Genomic DNA, 27,542 nt, shown 5'->3' with positions numbered 1-27,542 from the left:
GAGCAGGTCGTCATCTCTTTGATGAGCGAAAAGGACTGGGATGCTTGTATAAGGGTTAGATTAGCCTGTGGTATCAGGATCTGGTTAAGGGAGTTTGTATTTATCAGCCAGGTTCCCAGGCAGGTGGAAACGTGAGGGTTTGGATTAGAAGTCCCTGAAGTGTGCAACTGTTCAGTTTGTTAACTTCATGCACTCGGGGATTGTAAAATCAGAGGCAAACCTACTTTTCTCTCTCCTCTTTTCTCTTCTCCTCTTTTCTCTTCTCCTCTTTTCTCTCTTTTTTTTTTTTTTTTTTTTTTTGTAAAAAGAGTAAAGGCATTGAAACACTGTCTGGAAACAGGAAACATACCGAGCTACGTGGCCAGCCAGCTCTTGCTTGTTCCCTTATAAGCAGTGTTCTTAACTGGACAAAGTTGATACTATTTCAGGTCAATGTGTATGTTTTCTCTTACAGTTGCCATAGCACTGGTAAGACAGATATGTTCTGTAGTTATGTTTGTCCTCTTATAATATGTGAATTTTTATTTTCAGCACTGTAATTGCAGCATAATAGTGCTTGCAGTATTTTTCCATACCTCACCGAAGTTGCCCCTGTTGGAGTTACTGCACTCGATTATTTCTCATTTGTCATATAGCAGTCTGTTTTACATGCCCGCCTTTGCATCCATTAGAGTTAGTAGGTCCTAGGGCCTTTGTATTTTGGGTATTTTATAGTTTAGTGAATACTTAAGGTTAGAGACATTATGTCATGGTTGCAATCTTACGTAAACATAAACCACAGAGCCTAATCTAGCAGGTTTTTGTACAACTCAATAAACTTGGCTGAGCTACAGCTTATCTTCTAAGTAGGTGCCCAATATTGATTTAAAGGCTTCAGGTGATGGAGAATCTAACAAAGATTAACTATGCAAGTTATAGCTAATAGGCTGTTACTGAGCTCTGTCACTGTGAAAAAATGTAGCTTTTTGCTTAAAGTGCAGCAAAACAACAGCAGCAGCAACCATAGCCAAAATCAACCATTTCTCTTTTTTTTATTTTTTCTCCCAATAGTGAGATTTTCATCATGCTGGTTGAAATAAAATACATCAGTACTTCAGCTTTTTACTTTTTGCTATGACAGAAAAATCTTCAGGGAAATCTGAAAGGTTTCCCAAGTAAATATCTCAATTTGGAGTTTGCTTGAATATCTGGAAATTAGTTAAGCGTAGAGCTGCCCAAGACACACTGACACTGGTGTTGAGCCCCAGCCTTCCCCTGCTATGGGTTCCCATTATTTAATGACAGCTGTAGATGGTTCATTGAGAATCAGTCAGTTTTACTGGCTGATGTTAGTCTGCTTACCACAGAAGAAATTGTAGTGTGGTGTCTGGAAGTGTCTTAAGGCTGTGTTACTGTTACCCCTACATGCAGGATTCAGGAGGAATATAGTATTGAAAGAAGAAATCATTTTATAGGAATTTTTTTAAAGTAGGATTTTTATGTTGCTGTTTCATGCTTGGCTAGACCAAGCAAAGCAAACCTAACTTCTTTTGCCTTTGCTTCTCTTTCTTTTGCTTTTATCTGTTTGTTTGGGAGGGCTGTTTGTTTTGGTTTTAAAGTAGCATACCTAAGAGTTGCTGGTGCCTCTCATTAAAGTCACTGAGAACACTGGAAATATGGATCAGCTGTGGAGGAAAGGAGGAAAAGGAAAGAAGCCCATGGCTACCAAAACAGACTTGGCTGATGCTGAGTCAGCAGAGGGTTGTAGACTTGTTCATCAAGCTTATTAGCAGTGGATGTAAGAAAAATGCAGAAGCTTTTATCTGCTGCTACAGAAGATTTTGAGAATAACAAAACCTCAGTTGCCCCTTTCAGTTACAGTAGTGACAGACCCAGAAGTTGAATTGGGGGTGACACCAGTCGACTGTCCTTTTCATGGCATCTGTGAAATTTAATCGGGAGAGAGTGGGATACAACAACTTCACCCCTCTGTTTAGTTTAAATTTACTCCTTGCTGGAGAATGTTTAGGGGCCTCTGAATTAAAAAAGAGTTAAAAATGGAACTGCTGCTTTCAGCTGTTTCCTTAACCTTGCTAACCTGAAGTCATCCCTCAGAAGTCATATGGGCAGAGAAGTCTGCAATAATGCCTTTACGCTTTGCCAACCAAAGCTATTTAAAGAAGAGGGAGCTAGTATTTTCTGTCATGCCTGTTCACATTAGTATGCACTCATGGGTTGTTTTCTTTAGGTATCATGAGATAAACAGAAGATATTATTTTTTCCCTAGATGTGTATACACCAGTTAACATTTTTTGGAGCATCATTATGATCAGTTATCATTCAAGTTAGTAGAAACTTGACTGAGAGTAAGCATTGAGGCAAACTCAGAGTGGAGGCAGGTGGATTGGCATCTTTTTCTTGGATGAGCCATTTCTTATCACAGATGTAATCTGAAGACTGTTGCCATTGTTTTGTTCCTAATGTATGTATGGTTTATAAGCCAGTTCTTGTACTTGGTAAGAACATGTGGTCTTGGACCATTTTAAGTCTTTCAGGATTTGGGGTTTGTTGCTGCTGTAAAACGCTTTGGTAACAGCCTTCCTTCAGTTGGTTTTCTGCATTTATTTAATGCTTATTGTTTTGAAATAGATATGCATCACTGCCATTTTGCTGACAAATTATGAAATGGGCTTTCAAGTAATCAGTATGTTGTTTTTGTTAAGAGGGAGATCCTTCTTAATTGCGTACCTTTTCTTGGCTTTTATGTCTTCTGGTATGCTTTTTAAGTGATACGTAATTATATTAAGTCGTATAGAAAACAAAGAACTTAATTAACTTCAAGAGATAAGTTCTGAACAGACCCTGCATATAAAACTATACAATTATGTGCTGTCAGCTAAAAGGTTAAACAAGTTTCTTATCTAAGAAACAAGGTGGAAAGGTTGCAAACTGTCTGAAGACAGTTGGGGCTGCCTCTTTCCAAGTGCCGCAGGTCAGCAAGGTAGCCCTTGTACCTGGAGCCTGTGGGTTAATGCACTGTAATGCTGCTGCTGCTTGTTTGCTTATGTATTACTCTATGTTCCTTTATTCCAAAATCTTGCCTTCTGAACTGTACCTTCAACAAAACACTTTGCTTGATCCTAATGATATAGATTCACTTAGGCCTGTGATGTAAATCTGTATTTACATTGCCTACAGAATCTGTAGTCAATGGTGAAAGCCGCTAGAGCATCAGGCTGCAAGATTTTTGGCCCTTTAACTTCGAAGAAATAGTAACGTCAGCTCAGCTGAGCTCCCAGATTCACGTTTGGCAAAAGGCAGATTACATAAGCAGCAGTAATTTTCCCCACGCTTGGAAAGAATTGGTTGAAACACTTTACTATTCCCCACAAACACACCGGGCTGCTGCACGCAGTGCTTGGTCAGAAGGCAAAAATAACTTCTCTCAGGAGTGTGGTCATCTGGCCCGGCTCTGCGTGCCCGTATTGGCCAGGGGGCCTGTCTGCTGCCCCCACCACTGCTCCTCTTCTCCCAAAGTGATGTGCTAGACCAGCTGAAAGGAACCCCTGTGCCAAAACCTGCTCGTGAGCTCTGGGCTGGGCCAGGCTTAAGGTACCCATGGTCAGGGTGAACGTTAAATGAGAGTTATGGAGTTCTTTGCCTGATAATAAACTAAAAGTTTAAAATGACCACAGAAAAATGCTTAATGTATCCCCTTCTAAAAAAAGGAGTACTGGAATTTGGAAAATTCACCTTTACGTTTAGTTGAAATTTATTTTCATGCTTTCTGTGAGGATTGTTTGGTCTGATCTCAGTTGCCTCTGGTTGTGTTTCTAATACAGATGCCTTTCAGTCTTCCTCTAAATTTTGCCAAATGCCTAATAGGAAGAGCAGATGTTCACCAATTATTTAAAAAAAAAGAAAAGGAAAAGAAAGCTGGGGGTGGGGCTGGGTATTTTAGTTGCTGGGTCACTCTTGCATGGGAAGATGTGTGAGGTTATGTGAGCATAGACAAAGGCAGACGGGGTCCCAATCTAGTACCTTGCCCTGGGTCCCTCCCAGGCCATCACGGGGGCCATCAGCCTACCAAAGGCCCACCTCCATAAGCCCAGAGGAGTGCAGGGGCATAATGGCAGGCACAATTACGGTTTTCCCTAATTAAGGATTGGGAGGAAGGGGTGCCTGGTCTGGGCCCTTCCCAGGGCTGTCCCAGGAGAGCCTCAGCCCATGGGCCCAGCCCTGAAGCCCATCAAAAGATGAGTCAATGCCAGAGCACCTTTTGGACTGAGGAGGATTCGCTGCTGAGGTGTACAGCACACATGATGGGATGCAGGGGAAGAGCATTTCAGTATTGCACAGAACTTATTATGGGATGTTTCAGGGAAGAAGGGAAGGCAGGCAAAAGGAGGCATTTAGATGATTTGGGGAGGAACGGACATAAAAAGGGCCAGTTGTGTCTAAATACTTTGCTGGTCATTATACGTGTCTGGCCATGCCTTGTGCCTGGCAGAACAGACTGTGCTGTTGTCTTATTATTTTCCTTTCTGCCTCTTTCCTGGGTGAGGGACTCTATTCCGTGTGTCTAAATGGGGATCTGGACATAGCAACCATGGTGCAGCAGCTGGAACAAACGAGGGTCTGGGTGCCAGCAGCTGCGCTTGGACTGAGGGCTGCAGGGCCTGTGTGCCTGGGTGCCAGCACCTGGGGACACCCAAGTGAGTGAAACCAAGTGCCAGACACCAAGGTGAGACCAGAGGCCAGAGACCCATGTGTCCGTGGTGCAGCACCCAGAGAAACTACTGTGAAGCTATAGCAAAGACTGGGCCAGTGAGTAGGAGAGGTGGTCTGGGAGCCAAGGTACATGTGTGTGGAGCAGGGGATCCCAGGCAACAATGGAAGTGTGTGCAGTAAGTACATATGTATACATATACAATATATATGTATCCTCTCTAGCAGACATCTTCCTGTTCAGCCAGGGACGGGCTGTGTGTTACTTATACGGCTGGCTGTATATAGCTGTATATGTGCAGTGTGTGCTGTGTATGTGCAGTGTGTGCATGTCCTCTGAGAGTGTTTGTGCCAGCTGAGAATACATTTTCAGCCTTGCTACTGGTTGCACCTGGGAGCATGGAGCTGCAGCAGCCTCACCTCTTTTGGGCATGAACATTCAAACTGAAAGATGTTGGAGACTGGTAACCATGTGTGTTTTTAGGTTTCATCCTGGGAGCATGGAGCTGCAGCAGCCTCACCTCTTTTGGGTATGAACATTCAAACTGAAAGATGTTGGAGACTGGTAACCATGTGTGTTTTTAGGTTTCATATGGTACCAGGTGAGCAGCTGGGGCTTGAGCTAGTAGTATTGGTACAAAGGCAGTGAAGATGACCAAACTGACATTGACAATTAACTGATGACATCCTATTGTTCTTCCTTTAAGCCTTTCATTTTCCCTAGAAAAGGATGCCCTTTGACATCCTTTTCATTCCCCCTGAGCCTTCACATTTTAGCTGTTTTTCATAATGCTGTAATCAGTGTCTAAAATACTTTGATAAGAGGATTAGTAACATTAGAACACAACTTCCATCTGTTGATGGACATTATTATAACAAGTGATTGCACAAAACGCAAATAAAATCTGTCTGTGAATTCCAAAGATTGTTTAAAAAATCTTTTTAAAAAATGGTGTTTATTTTTCAGCTGGGTGCAGTGACCTCTTTCCTTGATTGTTAGCCAATTTGGCTTTTTAGAATTTGCCTAGTGGCTAGTTTTTACTAACCACTAGTCTTGTGAAAGTATCTGTTAATCTTGGTTACTTTTGAATTTTATATTATTGCTAGTTTGGATGGACTGTATACCACACATTTTTAAAAGCTAAAACCAAAAGCAGCTCCCTTACAAGCAGCTCCCTTACCCCAAAACAAGTTTCTAGCTTGACTCTTCCTCTGTTTGAAAAACTTCTGGCAGTTCAATTAGAAAAAAGGCAGAAGAAACAAAGTCGTGTGGAGAAAATACAACTACATACTCAGGTGTCATCAAAGGGGAAACCTGGAGAGGCAGAAATAATTTAAGTTAGGATTTGGACAATCTAGCAATCAGGGAAGGTGGGTGAGTTCATATCTTCTAGTGAGCCTAAATAGCTAAGACTTAAGTTTTATATCTTTAGCAGAAGGTGACACCCTGAAGAACTCTACAGAGGAGGGAATATGGAAGAAGGGGGGCTTACATCACTACTTCAGGCAAAAGTAGCGTTATTTGTAAAGAACTGTATCCTGCAGCATTGATTTTAATGCCACATGAGGTGAATTCACCCATGCTTGCTTGCTTGCTGAGGTCAGATGAGATGACTAAGTATATGTTATGATAACACACATTTTTTAAGAGCTTTTGGTGAACTCCTATGTGAGAATGCTTTGGTGTAGGTCTCTTGGTTTATAATATCCCATCAGGTGCTGATGTTAAATTTGGCTGCTACTGTTGAAGGGTTTTGAGGAGGGATTGCTTGGAATCTGTGAGCCATGACCTCTGGAGTAGCATCTTTGTGGGCATACTAAAACTATTAAATTTAGTAACTGAAGCAGCATGTGAGATCCCATCATTTGACTCTGCTATGCAAAGACCTCCATCTCATCATACTCCTCGTAGCATTTGTTTTCATTCTAGCAATGGAAGCTTGATTTAGAACACTGTTTTCATAGCAATTGAGAAATCCCTCAGGAGGGAGCCCTACAACAGTTTATTTAATGGGTTAACTCCTTGTTATGCTAGTCAGCTCTTGTTTAACTCTGATGGCTACCTGGCTTTTGGATTAGCAAGACCACGGCTTCTCCCAGTACCTTTGGTACATCAAATGCTTGTGAAAAGTATGAGTGCAGAGTAAGTGCTGATATAATTACGGGGTCTACTGCCCCTTAAACCTGCATCTTCTTACAGAAATCTAGCCACTAGTTTGTTGGTTGGTTTGTTTGTTTTTTAACAATAATATGGCATACATGTGCTTTAGCCTAATTTTACAAATGGTTAGTTTGATTTATGTTCTAGTCTTTTCTGGTCATCTTTTCCAATTTGCCTGCATAATTAGTAGTTGACTTGAGACAGTTCTGGGCTTTTGTGGACACTGACTAGTATCAACATTAAACCACATAGTACATCTGATTGAGGCAAGTCCTGAACTTTTCTTCATAGTCTACCTAGAGTCTTCTCCCTTCAGTGTGTTAAAACCTGAGAAATTATAATAAACCCACTAGTGGTTCATTTGGTTTTAGTGTACATTTGATGTTAGTTTTGTCTCCACAAAAGAGGGACAGCTCGACACTGAAATAGAAGAACTCAGTCTTCAGGGCCAATAATAAAGTGCTCTATTTTTTGCTGGAAAAGCCACAGAAAGAAACATCAAATTAAATATTTGCCTCTTTTGGACACAAATAACTATTCAAAATCCGAAGAATGAGTGGCAGCAGTAGCAAGTACTGGGCTGTGCTGACTGATCACTTTCTGGGCTTGAAAGGGAAACCAGAAACCTTTCTAAGAAATTAGTGACTCTGTTTTGTTATCTCGATCCTTGGTGAAGGCAGATTACAGTTCACTCCCATGTGCAGTGCTTCTGCTGCACCAGCTTCAGAGCTGCTGCTTCTCTTAGAGTGTTATCTGAAAACCTGTCCTAAACACAGGACATAGAGTATGATTACCATTAGTCTTGGAAATGGATGCTTTTTCTGCTGTTTTCTCCTTGTACATGAAGTGTTTTTGTGGGCTTTTTTAAAAAAATACAAAAACAAAAAACACAGAACGTTTTATAAAATATGTTATTTAGGGATCAAGAGGTTCTTGGTAATGTCTAGACCAGTCGAAGATTTTCACACTCAATAAATTACCGTCTATGCTTAAAAATCAGTCTTTTGTGAGATTAAACTAAAATTTTTCCATATGTATCAGAGACTTTATTTGAGGCTTTTTTGGGTTCACAGTTCTACGTTTTTTATTCATTTTAAACTGTCCTCAGAGACTTTTAAAACATCTCTTACTGTTCCTACTGGAGGCAGAGAGACACATTCATGGAGCCATGTTAGATAAGCTGGAGACTGTATAGTTGGGTGAGTAAATTGTTCATAATTCCAGCAGATATATAAGCACTTAAGGTTTTTTTCCTTCAGCTGTAAATATTTTTGAGAATATTTTTTCCTTTTTTTTTCCATGCAAAAGCAAATGCAGTTCTGGTTTGAGGATTTTTTGTCTGATTTTTAATAACGCTTGCCAGGTATCAGTATTTTATCTGAGGAGTTAAGAAATAATATTCAAATGATTTGTGTAGATCTGAAGTGCTGCTTTCCATTTTGCGGGGGAAAGGCTGACTTAGCTGTTTATAGGAAAAGCTACTAAACTGCTCACAAAATTTGTGTTTTCACCTTCTTTGAGAGAAGTCTGCTGTATGTGATGAATTTTATATGTGGTGTACTGTTTTATGATGTTAAAACCTGCTTGTAAAGTCCCAGGAGTATGTATATAGAGGAATTCTAATATAGATTTCTTCTGTGTTTTCTAATGGATAAGTTTCTGTAACTAGAAACTAAATTTTTGATTCTACAAATTCAATAGGAAGTTTAACGTTGAATTCTGTGTGACTAAGATTTGGCTTATAGTGTTTGTGGCGCTTGGGCTCGATTCTTCTCTCAGTCGCACTGGTGAAGCTTCAAAACCATTTGCTGACCACTGACTGTAATCCACAGTGGTGGGCTACTGTGCATGTAAAAGCTCTCCAAAGAGATTTAGCATGTGTTTATGAAACCTTTGGAAAGATTATGTCTCCTGATGGCAAGTCTCAGGCCATCCCATCAGAAGAAGAAAGGTGAGGCATTCCTTATGTGTTTAGGACAGAGATACAGAGAACTTCTTAGGTCAAAACCAGCTTATTAAGCTTCACATAAGAATTGCTTAAGAGGAAATACAAAGTAAGCTTCAAATATGTCTGCCTTGCCTTTGTGTAGATCAGCAGTGAAATATTAGTTCAGATGCTTCTAGGAAGGACGCATCTTTATCTCAGATGTTTCTTGTGGGTCTGCATTGTCCATTCCGACAGGTCTTTGTGGGCAGTATTAGAGGAAGATTCTGGTTTATATTGTTGCTGAAATGCTAGGAACGGGCCAAACATTCTGTCAATATGATAGGCAAAGCAAGCAACTGGTTAATAATTCAGCCCTTTCACTTTTGGCATTAATTGAGGAGAATTGATAGACATGTTAATTATTGTTACATTTTTTCCAAAAGTAAAATTCCCAAATTGCAGTAATTTCGTGGAAGTGTTACAGCAATGCTCTTTAATCAGAGATCTTAAAAGCAAGAGGAGGAGAATGACTATCTATAGTGGGAATGCATGACAGACCAACATAAGAAATATCCATAACAGGAATTTTGTTTTATAGTCTCTTTAGTTGGAAGCCAACAGATCTAACAATCCTGTTACACAACATGCTTATGCACTTTGCTAAGTTTCGATCACTAGGCTCCCCAGGAGGTTTAAAATAAAGGAAAAAAAAGCCCCTGACACTGGTTTTGTTGAGCTCCTTCCAACCTGCTAGCAGCTCTCAACATATTTTCGTTGTTCAGGGAACAAAATATAAAAACTGTCTGCAAGGGCAGGGGATCCCCGCTATTCCGCAAAAGATAAAAGTTTCCGATTATTTTATAGGATGTGAATTGCCAGGGCTAGAGGCTGTGAAATTTGCACTTCAGTTTTTGGAATGCAGCTTCAGATGGTTGCCAGTGAAATACTTTAAGAAATGTACTTTACCTAGAACTGTAAGTGAATCTCACAAGGCTTTGAATAACTCATAGAGTCCCTGTGTTTACACGTGAGAATACTTTGTAATGCCGTGTTCAATCTACAACATGACTGGCAGCACTTCAGAAACGTTATGCTTTGGAAAGTCACATCAAGTATTTTCTCATGCTTCAGTTGACTGTAAGTCTTTACTTTTAAAACACAAAAGAAATTATTAATCACTGTGAGAAAATATAATTGATCTAACTGCCGTATTGGTTCAATGTTCAGATTTATCATATTTAGCCATAAGCAAATGTATTGGCCTTATTTGAAGACTTTGGTTAGGAATTCTTTTCAATAACAGAAAAATTCCTGTGTAAGTCAAAGGCACAGTAAAGACTCCCAGTGGGCTGGCTGAGCTGACAGGGTTGAGGTGTGAGAGAGATGTGAATGATCAGGACCTGCTAAAGGATGGGAAAAGTTGGCAGATTCAGGGTGAGAAACTCAGGAGAAAAAAAGAACCTGACTGGCTTTAAAATAGGTTATGCAGGGATGCAGAGCAGTACAATTACAGGCTTATGAAGACAGGCCTTCCTTTACAGCTTTTGTGGGTGTTCCTCCTGTGTTTTCAGCATCCTTCCTAACAGGGTGGTAGTTGAGTTCCTTATAATATCCCTGATTCATCTTGGAGCCATTTAGCTGGATGAACCAATTAAAATGTCACACTAGGAAAAAGTTTGCGAAATATTACAGAATTGGAGCTTTTGAAGCGTAAGCAAGATGTTTGCTTACCTGGCTCTTTACCTGCTTGCCTTCTTGGCCTAAAACTCCTGGCATGGTGATGCAAGATGTTGCCAACCTACTAGTTCATTTCTTTAGGTAGCTGCTGCTTCGTTAGGAATGTAACTTAGTGCTTTTGTGCTCACTTTTCTGCAGCCATATCAATGTAATGAACTTCAGCTACAAAGAAGCAGGTCAGAGCTGTGTGCTGTCTTTTGTATAATGAGCTATGTCTCCCTCATCTCTGAATGCAAGATTTAAAAAACCAAAAACAACACACAGACAAAAAACCCCGCACCACAACTAGTTAGGCTGTAGGCTTTTCCCCCAATGGAGGTGGTGGATCCCTACAGCTGTTGTCAAGGAGTGATCAGAGGATGTTATTGTGAGCCACCTGTCAAGAGCTGCTATTTACATGTAAAGTGGAAGTCAGCTGCAAACTTTACCATCTTTGTTAATTGCAAAGGCATCTTAAGGGACCAAAGTTCAAAGGCAATTTAAAAGTAGAGTGCAACAACCTTGTTACAAGTAGACCTTAGCTATAGCCAAGATTATTGTAGCCTGAATATATTTTTCCTCATTTATATTGGGAATAAAACATACATGCAATTAAGGCATGGCATCAAAATTAAGCAAAAGCCATCAAACTGTACATCTTTGGCTCATAAAGGACAAACATCCATTTTTCTTGGTGTTTGGTTTTTTTGGGGGAGTGGGGGGGCTTTAGACATATTTTAGACTGCTTGTTACGTTTACTTTCTTTGGATTTTGATTCGTATTGGATTAAATTTTTCAGATGGAGGGACTACCTTACTCCTCTGAATTAAACACACGATAATGAAACTGAGTTGCTCAGTGCTGATGCACTGAGTAATGGCTGTATTGATACTTCATTTCTACATAATTATATTCACTTTCTTTCTAAGTGGCTATAGAAAAGTTTAGTCCATCTGTTTCATTTTATCTTTGAGATGTCTCCTATTCCTAATGACTGCATGATTTGTACCTCTCCCCATTCCTCACCCCCACACCAATAAAAGGAAAGTGTCATTTCTGGTTTGAGATGAAATTATTGCTTCCTAGTGGTTTTATATACATTCCCACATATCAAAACAGCTGGAGAATTCTTTAGAGAATTAATCATTAATTTCCTTTTAATTTAACAATGTGTGTCCACTTTATAGCAATTTCTTTAACTGGGCTCTACAAACATACCCCAAAACTTGGGGGGTGGTGCTGTGCTTTTTGACTGCTCGAATAGCTATGCTGAAGTTATAAAAAAAAAAAAAAAAACAAAAAAAAACCCCAAAAAAACAAATATCCAAATCTCTAAATTCTTTGGAGAAAAAATGAACTACAGAACAGAGTATAATCTGCCAGATGATTATGCATACATACTTGAGACTGTTGTAACTGTGAACATGTTATGGTGGGTTAATGTTAATGGTCACCGCAGAAGAAAAGCTGTGGGATATCTATCCCTTAGTGTCCCTGTTCGTGGACAATCCTGCTGGTACTCTTGATCGTTGACAATATAAGATCCACCACATCATCAACAATATCAGATCAGCTTATCACAGAAAGTTGTCCTGATAGGCTGGCTAGCCTTTTAAATTTGATAACAATCAAACAGCTGTAACTCTAAACTATGTCTGGTAGGGGAAAAGTGCACTCTCCAGTATGGCTGTCTCTGTATTTATATTCTCCCTTGCTGTGTATTCATGCTGCTCTTGGGGCTGGAGAAGCTTTAGAGCTAGTGGCGCATACAAAGGGGGATCCTGTCACTTTCTACCTCCATTCTGCACAGAAGCAGCCAGAGTGGATGGCACTTGCTCTTGCATGCTCAGCTGCTCCTCTTGTCTTGGCAAGCCAGAGCTCCTCTGGGATTTGTTACTCTTTGCTTAGGTTACTCACACCTTTCTACTTTGCATCATTTCTTTCGTGAACTTCAGACTTTTTTGCATCTTCTTTGTAGTTTTTAATTTCTGTTGCTCTGGTACAGCATGATTTCCAGCCTCAAGCTTTTCACTTGGCAGAGTTGTACCCAGATGTGAGCTGTAAGAGCTCCATTCCTTGCTCAGGAGATACACCTCCTGTTTGCTGGGTGAAGAATGTAACCCGCTTATGTGTGGTGTGTCAGGCTTTAGAGCCCAGGGCCAGAGTGCATTGCCAAGAAAAAATCTGAAGCTTCCTTCTCAGCAGGACTTTTCCGTCTGTTTGACACACAAGCGGTCAGACTGAGCATCTTCACTTACAAAAGAAAATGAAGGATGATGACACTAGCCGATAGTATCTGTGTTGTGGCAGGGGATTGCTTCACATAAAGAAATCTGTTTCATCACTGTGGTTTGGCCATTCACAGAAAGTACCTCTGGTACATGGTGAACCGTGATGACTAATGAGGGGATCACCACAGAGGCCAACTAGAGCTTTGCGATGGCTCCCTCCTCAGAAGAAGCAGAGCAAAAGCTGTATTTTTTTGAGGCAGGTATTGGGTTCCCTGTATCTGCATCTGCCTGCATTCCTAATCCTTCGTACCTTAATATTTTTAAGGTCCATCTTACGCTTGGTTGGCACACATCAGGGAGGGCTTGTGTTCACTGTGACAATTTTGGAGTCTTTGAAGAGGGCTCTGTCAGTACTTGAAGCCGTGTCTTGCTGCCGGTGGGAGCCTGTCCAGCTCTGCCCCTCTCTCTGACTCCTCTAGCCAGAGTACCTGTGGCCAGCACATAGGCTGGGCTGTTTGCAGTCCCAAAGACACCCTATTCTTGGTAAACCACTGTACTGCAGCCTGTTTTAAATTCCCATTCTTGGCCAGTCTCATTCAGTGTCCTCAGGGGATATCAGGCAGCTTGTGGGGGCAGAATAGACTTGCCCTGGAGCCCCTGAAAGACATGTTTGTAGAGCCAAGCTTATTGGTTTGCCATGTATCAGAAGTAGATCCCTGACACCCAGAGGTCCTAGATTCATATCTGGAACTTCAGAAGAGTGCTTCAGTAATCGGGAAGATGTTCGGTTGGAGGTGATTCCAGCCCCACATCTAAAAAGGTGTCTGTTATACTGTGTGTTTTTGTGCTAATATACACGGAGAAATGCACCATAAACAGAGCTCTTTGCATTTATAACTATGGGTTATAGTTAAGTTTCTGAATGATCTGGTGACACTTGCTGAGGGGAATGGGATAATGTCACCTTTATTGGGTCTTGAAAGTGCTCACAAAAAAATGAGTCCAAGGCTGCCTGCTCCCTACTGGTTTTCAGAGGATTAGGTTTTTGATGGAATAGCCTTCTTGCTAAAAGGTAACTCTGAAGAGACTGAGACTGTAATCACTGACCAGCTCTCTCAGTGCTGTGTCCCTGATACATGGACATTTTCCCAGATGCAGCATTTCTCCTGAACTAACTTCCTTTAAGTGCATGTGGAGTTCCATGCCAGGCCAGGGAATGAAGCTGCTGTCTTTTGCTCCCTTGTCTCTCTCTCAGGTCTTTCCATCCTTGCCTGAAGAATTTTCACACTGCTGGTAGAAGGTGTTTCCTCCACGCACTCCCAAGGATTTAAGCTGTAGGAGAATGCACTACTCTGGATTGAAAAAGGCCTTATATACCATTGGCTCAGCTCAGAAGTGGGCACACTGGGTGGCAGATTGTCACTTGTACGTCATTATTAGTGTGCTGGGGTAGAGCTGCTGGTGTGGGTTGGGCATTCATTCCTTCTATGAATGTAGGTAACTTCCAAGGGCATATCTAAATGAATACTCCTGGTCTCAAGGTCTGCAGAGCAGCTAATGAGATCCATGGCTCAGCTAAGCACTGTTGAAAAGGATGCCAGGTGGGATTTGGCTCTTGCTACAGAATGGCTCTGCAGTCACTGTGCTACTGCAATTGGATACCCTATGCTGGGTGAGCTAGCTGGGGGAAGGACATACTGATGAGGTCCCTCAAAGCATTATTACTATGCAGGTGAACGGTCATTTGGAGAAGAAAGGACTCTTGTTCTCCAGTAACTGGAGTTTGTTTTCTGTAGGCATGAACACAGCTAACCTTCCTGTCTGCTCCCAGGATCATGCGGGCAAAATTACGGGATTGTACCTTTTAGAGAAATGAGTGTGATCTGCTAATTCTTTTAGTCGTATGCCCATAGTGCAGAATGCCTGAAGTTGCTGCTGCTGGTGCTGCCAGTCCTGACAGGAACAGAACCTGAGTGACCATTCCTACACATAGCAATGGCATGAGAAGCATAAGGTGATCTGTTACAAAGAATCGTTAGTTATGGAAGAGTAACCATTTTTTTAATTAAAAAAAAAAAAAAAAAAAAAAAAGAGTAAACTCTACAATTCCTAGCACAGACAAATCAGGTTGTAGTTTGGATTAACTGGCTGAGGTGAACAGTTGGTTTGACCTGTGGTGATGTTGCTGTTATGTCAGCTCCTTGTTTTTCCTCTGGTAAAATAAGCTTTAAGTAGCTTTTTCATATAACCACCTTCAAGTTACCTTTTCTCCTTTTCTGTACTTCTCCTGTGTAGTCTCTTCTTTCTGTCTTTTTTCTTTTTTTTTTCTTTTTTTTTTTTTAACCTCATCTTAAGAAATTTTCTCACAGCCCTGATGACTGTGATATTTTCTTTCCTCTGGTTAGTTTAGGACCAAACGTAGGAGAGCAGCACTGGAAGAGGTGGCATCGTGCAGTGTGCTAAGCCTTGCATAGCAATGCTGTAAAGTATATAGCAGAAAACACTGAAGAGACTAATTGCTTCATTTTCTATCCAAAAGTGGGGATAACAGTGTGTCCTTAGTCTCCAGGATTGGCTGTGTTCACTGATGCTTCGTGATTAACTTCTGTGGGGAATAGACAGTAAAGGGGCCTTTGGATCCTTCCCTGAAAATGCGTAATTTTGAGCTATTTTGCATCTGGAAGGAAGAAAGTTCCAAATTTTGAGGTCAACCGCATTAACAAACCTCTGCAGATATATTTTTAGTTCACCGCATGAAAGTGAGATTTGGCTGGTGAAGAATGGGTTTCCTTCTGCTAAATATGTTAGCTGATACTTTATTACAAAATGAAGTGGTTTGTTTCCCATTTTTCTTGCAACTGGCAAAGTGTAAAACTTCCAGTTCGCACTTGGCCTCAGAGAAGACTTCCTCCTGCTTTCTCCTCAAATTCCTTTATGTAGCCTGTCAGTAGCTTTATGGTATTGTGGAAATGTCACTCTTCTTGTGAAAAAAAATTGAAAAATTACTAATTCTTATATAGATTCAAAGTTGCAGATATTTGCTATTGTCTTCTCAAGAATGAAATTTAATTGCTACTAAGACTTTAAGATCGTCAAGGGAACATTATCTCACTATAAAAATAATTGAAACCTCCTTTCAGGATAATGCATGTGTGGCTATTATAGCCATTGTCCACATATGTTGCATCTGGGGATTTTAAGATTTAAGGTCTTTTTTTTGAGTGCTGTGTTGTGATCTTATGTCAGTGGGTATAATTCCATTGACTTTAGTTGAAATTGTTCTGTTCTCATCTGTGAGATCACAGTCTCTAAAACCTAATTGCTAATTTTTTGGTCGTGTTTTATGCCCCTGGGAACATATGAATAGAACATGGAGTTTTAGTACATGGAGTTTTCGGGATGTTGCTTTGAGTTGGGTTTAGTTCAGTTCTTTGCAGAGTTACAAGCTGGGAGGACAGAGCAGTGAGTTGGCCTTGGGATGCACTGGGGTATGTGTCTGTTCTCTTGCAGAACCTAATGTAGATGTTGGCGTTTTGTGATGTGTGGACTCGGAGCTGAGAGGTTCTCAGTGCCTGGTGGTGTATCTGTTTCTTGAGGTTTTTGTGTCACGTCAGCTTTTTGATAGAACTCCGGGTTTTTATGAATCAAGTGGTCCCAGCACCAGATCTCAGCGTAGTGCAGCTTAGCTACATCAAGAGTTTTTTCATATTAATTGGGAGTGAGACTTTGGCTGCATGAGATGAATTGATCAAAAGCTATGGTCCTAAAAACTGTCTTTTTAGTACTGAAAAAAACACAAGATTTTTTTGCCAAAAGCTGGTATCTTTTGTGGAAGACCAAGTAAGCAAGTCCGGTTTTCTGGATTTGTGGTTGATAAGTGCATTAAAAAAGTATATGCAACTCTTTGAGTTCTGCAGAGGAAAGACTATATAAACACTGAGTACTGCACTTTTTAATATTATTACTTTCTTAGTAGTTAATTTACCTCTAAGGGAAGAAAACATGAAAATGTTGAGCTCAGAGCTTTGAGTGAGTGTTCAGTCTTCCTCATCTGTTCAGAACAACTTGCCAACTTGCAGCTTACTGGAAAAAAAGTAAAAGGTTCAGGGGGAGTCACTCTAAACCTGTTTAACCCAAGCAAATTCGAAAAGCCCACTGGAGTATTTTCCCTGAAATAATTGCTCTGTGATGTTCTCCTAGTTCAGTATAATTGTTCTGGTTTTACTTTGTCTTAGTAACAACTAGGTGGCAGGGGACCGATACAGGTCTCATATTATTTCTGCTATGAATTGTCAGTGTGGTCCACATGAGCTTGTCATGGACTATATGAAATGAGGATAATGCCAGATTCCTCCAACTATGGGCCCTAATGCTGCAGCTTAGGCAGCTGAGATGCCTGTGTTTTAAGGTCTAGAGATACTTGTCCTTGAGGTCATCACAGCAGAAAAGAAGTGAAGAAATTGGAATGTAGGATCGTGGCTTACTTTGGTCATAGGCATCAAATTCTAGGCCCATCATATGTATCTTCTGCTTTTTTTTCTTGTATTGTTGATGTTTCTCCAACCTTTTGTTTTCCAGTTAATCTCCCCTGAAAGTCTATGGCATGTTAGAAGGATAGTCTTCAGCGTTAAAGAATGCTTAAAGCACATTCTTTAAATGTATAGAGTTGATTTCTTCTATGTGTAAAGGGAGAAACTCAGGGATGAGGCTCATCTGCATGGGATGGACCTCAAAGTGGACGAAAGCAGAAATGCTTGACAGCTCATGCAGCTTGCTCTCAGCAAACTGTGTTAGTAGGATGGGGAGAATTTTCAGAAGTACTCATCAACAGCTTGATTTTCTTCCCACTTAAATGAGTTGTTTGTTTTGGAAGTTTTTATTGTTGTTCTTTCTGCTAACTTATCTGGGAGTTGACCTGAAGCAAAGTGCTTCTGTAATTCTTATTTTTCTAATCATAGAATAGGGGTGGAAGGGACTTTAAAAGGTTATCTAGTCCAATCCCTCTGCAATGTGCAGGGACATCTTCAACTAGATCAGGTTGCTCAGAGCCCTGTCCAGCCTGGCCTGGAATGTTTCTTAATGTAATGGCCATATTTCTTGAAGAGTGTTGGGGACCTCCATCTGTACCTTCACAAGTGTGCACAAGTGCTTATGCTGTATGTGGCTTTTGCCATTATCTGTTCCTGCTGTGTTCCCTTATCAGATCTAAGTTAACGCTTTAACCCCAGCATGATTTGTATGTGAGTTTTGAATAACAGGGTTGTTTAATTCCTGCTAAACATTGTTTACTTCCTGCGTATGAATGTGCGCTTGCAGCCCAGAAGGCAAATCATATCCTGGGCTGCATCACAAGGAGCATGGCCAGCAGGTCGAGGGAGGTGATCCTGCCCCTCTACTCCACTCTGGTGAGACCCCACCTGGAGTTCTGTGTCGAGCTCTGGAGCTCTCAGCACAGGAAAGACACGGACCTGTTGGAGAGGGGCCAGAGGAGGCCACAAAAATGATCAGAGGGTTGGGACAGCTCTGCTGTGAGGACGAGCTGAGAGAGTTGGGGTTGTTCAGCCTGGAGAAGTCTCCAGGTAGACCTTATTGCAGCCTTTTAGTACTTTAAAAGGGCCTATGAGAAAGATGGGGACAGACTTTTTAGCAGGGCCTGTTATGACAGGACAAGGGGTAATGGTTTTAAACTTAAGGGGGGGGAGATTCAGGCTGGACGTGAGGAAGAAATTTTTTACAATGAGGGCAGTGAAATACTGGCACAGGTTGCCCAGAGAGGTGGTAGATGCCCCATCCCTGGAGACCTTCAAGGCCGCTCTGGGCAGCATGATCTAGTTGAAAATGGCCCTGCTCATTGCGGGGGTGGGGGGGTGGACTAGATGACCTTTGAAGGTCCCTTCCAACCCAAACCATTCTATGAGTCTATGAATGGTAAAACCTCAAAGTATGTTTTTGATATACTGTTTCCAGGAACCTCATGCAATCCTAATGGTGTGCCTTAAGGAATAGCTTGTGAGGTCAGCCGTGCTGCTTACTTGTCTTGTGATTCAGCCCTTCTGCCCTTGTTCTTCAATAGCAACATTCTTGATTTAAAACCACTATTGGAAGGTGGAGATAGCATGGAGAACCTATATGGTTTACCTGGAGCTGATGGTGTTCCAGTGGGTGGAAGGCATTATTCCTGAGGGGCAGCTGTCCCGCTTGGGGGCATTTGGTAACTTTTTACACTCTGTAATAAGGGTGAGGAATTTTTTACTTTGATGAAAATCAGATAGAATTTCAGACACCTCCGGCAGGTTACATATTAACATTTATCTTGGTCCTTGATCAACAGCATCTTAACACAGCTGAAGGGCAAGACATGCAGCACTTGAAGAGCCTGATGGCTAAGCAAGCTCCAAGTGAAGAGGGCACTTAGCCACCGTCTAAAATGATTGTTCATTGTGTTTTTATGCAAGATCTGCCTTGCTTTTTTGATAGGTAACTTCAAAATCTTTTTCTTGTGCTGACTTTATTGTTCTCTATTTATTGCACATATTAACTGTATTTTAAAAGAACTTGAGCTGATGCCAGCTACAACATGTCTGAGCAGCTTTGATGCAACTTAGGTAGCTTTAGGCTTGAGGTCATTTGTGAAATGTTGCTTTGAGGTCTGAAGTCTTAAATATTATCCCAGCAGGAGTTTCCTTAGAGATTTCAGGAGTACTGTGCTAGTAATTCCCTAGAGTTGAGTGCAATAGCGTTTATGTCATCTGCTTTATAAACTTGGGGATTAAATATAGTGGTTTTTTGGAACGAGTATATTGGGGGTGGCATAGAGGGATGAACCTGGGATAGAGGTTAATGTTTTGCAGAATGTTGATTTGACATAATACTGAATAATAGACTGCTTAAATTACATTGTCACTAGGAGAATGTGTTCTGACTCCATTTGCAGTTAAAAATAGTAACAATTACAAAAACCCCACAGTCTCATTTTCCAGCTAATCCCCGTGTTTGTGCTCCTTTATTTTTTCTCTTGAATACTTTTGTTATTGCTGTTGGCAACTTCCAGATACCAGTTGGAAAGACATAACTGACTTTGTTTTAGAAGTGACGCTGTGTAATGTCTCCAGATAACTTGACTCCTCCAGTGCTGGCAGAGCTATTGGTTTGTTGGCATACTCATCAAGATCAGTCATCCCTCCAAAAGCTTTACTCTTAAGTAAGATGGTTAAAATACTTGCTCTTACTCTAGATGAGTGAGTAGGAGCCTTGCTTTGAACAGAAGTCATCCACAGCTCCCTCTGACCAGCCAGCTGTGAATGCCATGGGTACCTCTCAAAGTGCCTGGCCTTTCTGGATAAGAAAGTCAAATTAATTGTTTTCCTGTGACCATGTTTCAGTGCCGTGCTGCCTTACGGGATCACCTCGCTCTGGACCTGAGGCCTTTGAACTTCTTCCATTCCCCTCACTCACTACACACCTGAGAAATTTGATGCTGTTAGGTTTTGATCGCACAAGATCACAGCAGTTCTACTGACCGTATCTAGTGTTGTCAACCTACAATATCAATGCCTAATGCTGTAAGTGCTTTGTGTCGTGTTATTGAAGTTCCGATTTGTTCAACTATTCATTTCTACTATCATATTTTTAAATCAAAGAAGGAGCAAAGGGAGTCAGAAGACTTAAGGAAAAAAAGCATTCTTTTTGGAGGAAAAAATATTGGAACAGTTGTCAGCTTTTTTCTTTTTCTTTTTTCTCTTTTCTTTTTTCCTTTTTTTTTCTTTTTTTTCCTTTTTTTCCTTTTTTCCTTTTTTCCTTTTTTTCCTTTTTTCCCTTTTCCCTTTTGCTTTTTTTTTCTTTTTTCCTTTTTTAATTTGCTTTATTTGAAGTTATTTTTGCACTTTTGAAGTTCTACCTTCTTACAAAAAAGAAACCACAGAGAGCTATCTGAATTGATATGCGCGCACAACATTCAGCATAGTCCAGTTTGCTGATGGAATGTTTTCATCATCCATGCGTCATTATCGCTTTAGCTTGTTAATTTCTGTTGCACAGTGGGGTAAGGTGGAGGCAGCAATGGTGTGTTTGGCTTGACTGTGGTAATGAAAAACATGTCCTGAACACTTCTTTTAAAGTGTCACTGTTGTGTTGTGTTTGGCTGCCAGCGAGTTTGCTCATCAGAGTCAGGTAACGTGTAAATGACATCAGCTTCTTCCGTGTTTTCCCCTGAAGGGAGCGGCCGAGCCTTTCAGGCAGTCCCAGCTGTGACACCCCTGGCTGCACATTAGCTCTGGTAAGGCACCATTCGGAGGAGGTTGGCGGACTGCAGTCAGGATCAGGGTGTAATTTGGGTAAGAATGATAATCCTCCTTGCTCCAAACAGTGCAAGTGCAATTGAGTCGGCTTGTTAAGCCAAAATCCATTGACGTCTGCACTGATTCACAGTGGGAGCTGACATGAAATATCAAGGAGGGATTAGTGTGCGCGGCGTGCTGTTGTTAAAGGCTGTGCTTAAGTGCTTGTACTGCTTGGTCAGACCACGACGTGAAATTGCGGTGAGTGTTGAGTTGCTAATGTCTCCTCAGGTTACTCAACTTGGGTTTGCGTGCAAGCAGAGCAAGGTGGCTGATTGGCAGGCTTGCTTCGTAGCCAGGGATTTTAGAGCATTGCTGAAGAATAGGCCTGAAATCTCACCCCTTCCAGTGCCTCGCTAACAGGAGCAGCTATATAGGGCCTTACTGAGAAGGGAGAACTGCTCTGGATTGAACTTGATGTTTTAAAAATATTTTGCTGCTTTTTTTCTTCCACATAGTTTCCCATGTTCTGGTGAGCTAACCAGGCTCTCCTGCACAAAGAGAAGTTTAAGTGTTTGGCTGAGCATCCCACTCAGGAGTCTCACATTGCTAGGCAGGAGGTCATGAAGGGAGGAGGGTTTTTTTTAAGGGAAAAAAAAAAAAAGGGTTGCAGCCTGTGCATTTCCCTATGGCAAATTCCAGCCTTTTTGAGTTCTCAGTATTACTAGGTAAAAGTGTTCTCCCATCCTCTTGCCTCACAGGAATCTCTTTCTGGCCCACCTCTTCTCAGATCAGGATCTGGTTTGTGCAGGAGTACCCTGTAGCCCATATTCACTGCCAGTATCATGACATAGCTCTGGCAGAAGAACTTTGCTGCAATGGTTTGCCCATTGCATGCTGTGGGAGAAGCACACAGTGCCCATTTTGGTGGTAGCAGGCATGCCTAAAGCCCAGCACAGTGAGAAATGCATGTTCATCCCAAACCCCTAAAATTGAGGAGTGGCTATCTTGCAAAAGCAAGAGAAAACTAGAGCAAAAAGATTAAACTGAGGTCCTTGCCTGGTTGTCTATTACAAGTGTCACAGAAGTGTAGGAACTGTTGTATTTTGGTCCTTTCCCCAGGCTTCAGACACCAGATGTTTGTCTTTGTTGTGGGTTAGCTGCAGATGAAGGTAAGCAAATCAAACTGTGCTTAAGTAACTTGATCAAAACAGTGTAGGAGATTATGGTGTGATGGATCTGCTCCTAAAGCTTTTTCTTATGCTATAGACTTTGAGGAGGGAAGCATGCATATCTGAACTCCTTCTCCCTGTTGCTGGCTCTCAAATAGTTTGTTATTGCCAATTCACTGACCTCTCCTATGCTGATTACGCAAGACCAGGTTGAAGGTCTGTCATGTCATCACCTGGGAAACTAGAAAATAAATGGAATAAATGCCATTAAAGTATTTATAGAGATTGAGTCATGGAGGGTTGGAGTAGATAGAGATATCTTTAGTGCAAACGGAAAGCTTTTTCAAAATAAAAAAAAAAACAAACAGTGATGTAAGAATTCTATCAACATTGGTAGTGTCTACTTTTGAAAAATAGCATTCGTTCAAAGTTTCACAGGGGAAAGGAAAGCTATCTGTGGGGTGGAAAGAGGATGATGGTATTAGGTGACAAGACTTGATGCAGTTGGGGTAGGTGGATGGACAGAAATGTAGGAAGTCAACAGCTCTCCTGCCGTACTGTCCAGTTTCTGAGAGGGTGAAGGTTTAGGAGAAAGCATGGCAAAGCTCCATCTCTCTAACCAGTGAGGCCTTCTGGGCAGTGCAGCCATGTGTCTTAGTCTCCTGTCCTCTGTGGCTTGCTGCCTGTACCCCAAGGGCTGTCTACATTGTTAAACACCTGGTTCTGGAAGGAGTATTGCTGTGGCAGACAGTGTGATATGTGCTGGGCCAGGTCTAAACTCCTTGAGGGACAGAAGAACATGCATGTGGTCTTTCACAACTGTTTTAACCTGCAAATTCATGCATCCTTTTGCTGAGGCTACATCCACATGTAGTAAAGTGACAGTGGGGAATAGTTTTCCCTTGCATTATTATGCCAATGGGGAAGTTTTCTATTGTGTGATGAGGTTTGTTCAAGCACTGCCATAGTTTTTGCTGGCTGAAAAGGTCACTCGCTGCTTCCCACAGGTACCTGCAGATCTGCCAGGTGAGTGGCTTGTGTTTGCTGTGCGACTGCTGTGGATGGTCATGGGCAAGGTTAGTGGTAAACAGCAGGGGTAGTGGGTCATTGCCAGGTTGGTTTGTTGGGCTGAGCTAGGCATGGGAAACAAAGGGGCAGGACTTGAACAGGGGTGATAATGGGGGACAGTCTTCCCCTTTCCCCCCTTACTTAAGCACCCATGAGTGGGGGTGGGGATGTGTGATCAAGATATTTATAATAGATATCTCTGCTCTGATCTACAGACCTTGAGAAAATAAACTCAGCTATCCCAAAACATGGATGTTGGCTCTACCTCGCTGCTCATTTCAGAATGGATGCTTTTCTGTATTTGAAAGCGTTTGCTTGCAAAGTGTTTGGAAAGTCAGGCTTAGAAACAAATGAGTCCCTTACCACATCCTGTCACTGTCTTTTTTTTCTTCATAATCCAGAAAATACAAAATCTACTTATAAAGTTCCTTTTTTTGCTAGCAAATGTGTTTGTCACCTGCCAGGTCACTCCCTCCTGTTCCAATGCTGGGTAAGATTTCTTAGAAGAAAGAATGGAAAAAATCATTTAAATTACTGTCTTTTACAGTGCCTGCCTAACCAGACAAGTAGTTTTCTGAGCATTGGGGTTAAACATGCCTACTTTCTTATAAATTTGTGTCTGGTGGTTGACTGTGAGTCTCAAGCTGAAATTTTTCCCATGGTTGAGGAATTTGCTGGGATTCTCGCCTCTCTCTGGGATCGCGTATGCCAGCCTCTCCTTCCACAGGATAATTATAGAGTCGCCTCCCTACCTGTTTTCACAAAACTTGTAATAACTTGCCATAATTTGCTTTCTCCAGCCCTTTGTCTAACCTTGGTGTAATCACTGAGGGCTGAGACAAAAGCTCTGGTATCAACGCATAGACATAGACATACAGACACAGATACCGTCGTCATGCATAAGCCCCATTTCCCTAAGAAGCAAAGCAAAGGGGAAGGGCAGGGGTAACCACATTGTGGGCTCTGTGTGGGACAAGGAGTCACTGACACTGTCCTGAGAAACCGGGATCTTGCACATGCACGGCCGGGAGTAGGAGCACAGCAGTTCCTCTTTCCCCAGTTGTTTGAGCTTCCCTCCCTGTGTGCCACTAACACTATAGGGCATGCTCAGTGTCTTTCTTTTCCTTTTGCGTGAGTCTTAACTCGTCACTCAAATTTAACTTTGTGGAATTCAGTGCAGTGGGCACTTGGAGAGGCTACCTTACCAGTAGTAAGAGGGGAAGGGATTTGTCTTATTTAACCACAAGGAGTTTTCAGAAATAAGATAAATATGGTAATATTTCTAGTAACCATAAGAGAAATATGGTAACTGCAAACAAAAAGGCTTGGGATTTTAATTGAACTGAGACTATTCAAAGGTATGATTCCCACTCTGGTGGTAATTCAGTCAGTGATAATAACAAGCAGTTACATGTAAGACTTCCCAAGTGTTGGAAAAGCATAGCTCAGTCTTGCATCATCAGCGTGTGAAAAATAAGTAGATGTAGAGACTCGTAGAATAAACAGGCAGAAAACCCACATGTGGGCTTATTAATGTTTTACCATGTCAGTGAGATTTACATACTGTTTCTGGCTTTGCTGTTAACTTGGTGTGTGATTTGAGGAAAATCATCTTACTGTTCTGAGTCAGGAGTGGAAGTGCGATGGCATTTCCCAGAAACAGACTGTCTTCCAGCATGGTGGCTTCTGTCACGCTGTTCAGAAATGGCACATCAGGGTCTGAAACAGAGCTCAAGTTTGCAGGAGGGCCTTAGGTGGCATTCATTCTGAGCCTGGAGTCTGCTTTCATCAATGATATTCAGGTGTACGGCAGTTCTAGGAAGAGAGGATTATGGGTGTGGTGACAAATTACTCTGACGTTTACTGACAGACTCATCTCCTTTTGTGGAAACTGACTTTAAAAGGGGCCCGTATAATCATGTTAGCAACCACTGTAGATGAGAGCAAGTAATAATGTCCCTTCCCACATCTTCAGCTGCTCAAAAGTTCTTGTGAGAAATTCCACTTCTGAGGCTAGAATTTCCCTACATTTACCAGCGTTTATTTATTTTTGGCTGTTCTGAAAATAGAAGGTTTCAGCCACATTTCAATAATGAGAGAAGACTGAAATAAGATTTTCTTTGTCCCCAGAAATGTTGGTTTTAAACATCCTTTCAGCTGAGTGGATGAAATTGGAAAATCATGTTGTGACAGTGATGCTCCAGAATTCTCTGGGGATCTTTTGCGCTTGACTTCATGGTTTCATGCAGTTTTTTGTGGCTGATACGAAGCCTATGAAGCAGACTTTTCCACTTCATTTTTTTCTGAAGCACAGAACTAAGGAAAGATTTACTGCAGAAGCATCTGCAACTCATTTAGCAGAGTAGCCCAATGAATTATATTGCTGCACACTGGTACAGAGACCTGGCATGGTTGGTGGCAAGGCTAGGGAAGAAGGTCTTTTGGATGGTTGTCAAACTCAGAAGAAGGTACGTCAGTCTCTGTGCTGTTGCTGAACTGAAGCAGAGGCAGCACTTTTCTAAGGAGTTGTTCTACTGGTCTCAGATGGGACATCACTTCTCAACAGTGATGTTTTGTTTCTCCTTTTCCTTGACCTGCAGGAAGATCTTTGCTCAAGAAAAGACAGTGATGGTGGAGCAGAGTATTTTGCCAACCACACTTAATGCTGGGGTGATAGCTGAGCCCTCGGCACTTTCCTCAAGCACCTCAGGGTCCAAGTGGGCAATTAAAAATGTTGTGTAGTAAAAGTCTTATCCAAACTAGTGAGAAGAAGAGAGTGCAAAGGGTAGCTGATGTCTGGAGAAGTACGAGGCTTGTTTTTTGGTTTACTTTCATTCTGAAGCTCTTTCCAAGAAAAGACCTGGCCACTGCTGCTGTTCTGACCTTTCTTCTTATCCCATTCCTACCCTTCTGCTGGCTTATGTTTGAGTGGGATATGACCCCTCTTGCATTACCCTTGTCTCATTTCACAGTTCTCAGTTCCTCATATGTCTCTCTTTCCTTCCTTAACTTTTGTCATGTTGTTTTATAAAAAGCCCAAAATTCTTTGATGGCACCACACGGGCAGAAAAATGTCTGGAGGATCACATCATTCAGTCTACACAATGCCTGGATCTAAGCCATTCTTTGAGTTCATTGCTTACATGACCTCTAAATATTTATTTTTGAAATGGGTTTACAAATTGCTCTGATTTATTAAAAAGAATCCTGAGAGATTTGTATTCTTCTAAACTCATGCTGAATGGTGGTTCGTTTTGACAAAACAACCAAAAAAGAAAACAACTCGTTTAATTTTACATGAAGTAACAGATCTATATTGTTTTATTCTTTAAATCTTGTGACCAGTGCCTGGACAGTCAATGCATATTCAGGAAGACAATTACCTTGGCAGCAACTCTGAACTCCTTTATCAACATTTCTAATGTGACACATGTAATTTTCTTTCAACAGCCAAGTTTTGGGAGTTCTATTTTGTTTAAATTTTATATGTACTTCCCTTTTGTTTGGAAAAAAAACTGTGTCTAATATAATTAAAATCAAACTCTCTCTGTTGGTGTATATTTAAGTTGCTTTCTGTCCTATATAAACTGGCAGATTTTGGCTCCAACTCTCTCCATTAGTGAGATATCAGACTCTTAAGACCACTGGTTAATTTGAAACCAAGTAATGGAGGAAATTAACTGTCATTGCCTTGTGATGAAGGCTTAGTGAATGTATCTTAGTCAAAATACACAGATGACTCTAAGGATCAAACCCAGATAGAAGTGTGGGGGGAGCTGTCATGGATGAGCACGTCCGTCACAGAAGCCCATAGGCTATAGCTAATTTGATGAGATATACATGCTTATCTAGTCTTACTTTGCTACAATGATAAACAGGATTGCTTCTGCTCCAGTTAAGCACTGTCATTCATAATTGCCAGGTAAATATATGTGAATGGGTTTGCCTTGTGGAATTTGAGTATGGTTATATAATATGTTTCAGCCTTCTGCTTTCAGATCCTTATTTTTTTGAGTACTTTATACTCAGGATTAAGCCTTTGACTTCATGCTACCAAACTATCAGCCTGCTCTGGGAGGCATAAAGAGCCCTGTCAAACAGGTCTGAGACAGTCAGAGATTTAAGACAGTTTTTATTTGCCATGCCCGAAGCTACGTGCTAGATATGGCAGTGTAAAAAGCACAATACTTCAGGAGATAAATGTCTTAATTTATGAATCTTGCTTTCTAAACAGTACCTGAGAGAACAGGTGAATTGCCTTGCCAAAAACAATCCTTAGAAAAT

The 27,542-nt window shown here is 41.3% G+C and overlaps 2 protein-coding genes across 8 annotated transcripts in view; one reads left to right on the top strand and one right to left on the bottom strand.

Moving 5' to 3' along the window:
• Positions 1-27,542, top strand: part of CMSS1 (cms1 ribosomal small subunit homolog) — a 247,671-nt gene that overhangs the window by 173,798 nt on the left and 46,331 nt on the right. The window lies entirely within an intron of this gene.
• FILIP1L (filamin A interacting protein 1 like) overlaps positions 1-27,542 on the bottom strand; it is a 213,947-nt gene that overhangs the window by 171,964 nt on the left and 14,441 nt on the right. The window contains exon 2 of one of the 6 annotated variants that reach the window (XM_082059417.1): positions 24,876-25,073. The exons of the other annotated variants lie outside the window; for them this stretch is intronic. The gene's annotated coding sequence lies outside the window, so the exon portion shown is untranslated. The remainder of the gene's footprint in view (positions 1-24,875; positions 25,074-27,542) is intronic. 6 annotated transcript variants of the gene reach the window in all.

This window comes from Streptopelia decaocto (assembly GCF_964273445.1).
Source record: "Streptopelia decaocto genome assembly, chromosome: 1".
NCBI classification, from domain to species: domain Eukaryota; kingdom Metazoa; phylum Chordata; class Aves; order Columbiformes; family Columbidae; genus Streptopelia; species Streptopelia decaocto.
This window is presented reverse-complemented; position numbering and strand designations above follow the sequence as displayed.